Source organism: Nicotiana tabacum, chromosome 5, assembly GCF_000715075.1.
Source record: "Nicotiana tabacum cultivar K326 chromosome 5, ASM71507v2, whole genome shotgun sequence".
Taxonomy (NCBI): Eukaryota; Viridiplantae; Streptophyta; class Magnoliopsida; order Solanales; family Solanaceae; genus Nicotiana; species Nicotiana tabacum.
In genome coordinates this window covers 143,041,576-143,043,232 of record NC_134084.1, presented here as the reverse complement: position 1 = coordinate 143,043,232, position 1,657 = coordinate 143,041,576, and the positions used below count along the sequence as shown (strand labels likewise).

The following is a 1,657-nucleotide window of genomic DNA, read 5'->3' as shown; positions in this document are numbered from 1 at the left end:
AGGAACCCCAGGATTGATTATTCCCTTAGGCCTATTCTCACTCCTTCAACTAAGAAATTCAAATCAGCACTTGAAGCAGGAGTCTAGCTAAGGCTAGTGCGCTAGAATTCAAATGTCTTGTTCTATTCTAAGGCTCGGACGTGGAGCTGGCTCTATTAATCGATAAGCAGCGGTTGCTTACCCACGGACACCTAAGCCTTCTAGGCAAGTGCATAAAGAGAGAGGGGAGGTAGCTTCCAGAAAGATAGAGTTATCACACAAAGGCGAAATGACTAAGATCTTGCTTAACCAGAAGATAGAATCCTATTGTTGAACTGGGGAGGCAGAAGGAAAGACATTCAGGGCTGAAAGAATGGAACTCGCTCTAAGGGACCCCAACTGGATAGGAATCTTCTGCCTATGGGGAGTCAACTGGCGCCTTCTTAAAGCACCTGCCCGGCTTTCTTCCTTTGCCTTCCCTAACTCTTCTGAGAAGAAAGGGGATCTTGCGCAAAGAAAGCCTCTAACAAGAGGATGCAGGCTGCTAACTCTAAAAGATTTGCTATCGAATACTTTCAAAAAAGGCTGCATTGCATAAGCATAAAAAGATGCCAGAGAGAAAAGGCTAGAACTTATGCTTTGACTTGATTGATAGCTCTTTTCTCTTATACCTATTCCAAGCTGATAGAATGCGCATAGTAGTCCAACTCCGTTCGCCATTCCCACCCGGGAATCACTTCACTCCAGCGCCTCGTCAGTCTTCTTGCATCTTTTCCAGCTTTGAAAATCGACTAAGCGTTGCGCCAAGCCTACTTGTGAAGAGAAGAGTCGTCGGGCTATTGTAGAGTGAAGGAAGGTGTCTTGTCTTGGCCTAGGCCTACTTGTGTCAACACCCATAAAGTGCGGAATATCGTATATAATGTGATTATTGTATATATTGATTTTTTTGAATAAAAAGTATATGTACTTTATTTAGTATTTAATCAGGAGGTTTCTCTTTTTCCTCAGGGAAAAGGATATCCCTTTGCCATTTCCTTGCGCTAGCTATCCACTCTTCTTTTCACTTTTTATCATCATCATTTCAATTTCTTTTCTGTTCTAATTCGAACTCCAGCCTTGGAATCTCTCTTCCTTCTTTGGCTCTCTTTTCTTTATTAATTATCTAATAGACTTCTCTCTTTAGATAGATTTTTCTTTTCATAATGTTTCCTTATGATTTTTATTTTTTTCTAAAGAGGCATTCTCCCTTCTATCTATCTTGAATTGAATTATGGAACTTTCTCCCCGAGCTGCGGAACTAACGAGTCTGATCAATAGAGTCTGTCATTTTTTCTATTCCTTCCTACTTCTTCTTCCTCTATTATGTGCTTTTATTATATTTGCCTGAAACTCGATAAAATAGAGTTGTTTGAGACCAAATGTTATAGAGTTGGGGGCTTTATGGGGAGGCACACCTTCACTTCCTTCTTAATGAAGGAGTTCCCCGGGAGTCTGACCTTGTCCTTTCTTTTAATTGTCGGGGCCGTCATGAGTGCCGAAACCGATTTCGGTAAGATGATGATGGCTCCTTCGGGCGCATCAAGCTCTGAAGATCCAAACTGGACGGAAGCCCTGAGATCTTCTAAAGGGCAGGGAGAGACTTCAGAAAGGGAAAGCACAGGCACATCGTCGTCCATCA

At 42.1% G+C, this 1,657-nt stretch overlaps 1 pseudogene; it reads right to left on the bottom strand.

Moving 5' to 3' along the window:
- Window positions 1-1,463: 1,463 nt before the first annotated feature.
- Window positions 1,464-1,657, bottom strand: part of LOC142180652 (uncharacterized) — a 1,336-nt pseudogene continuing 1,142 nt past the window's right edge.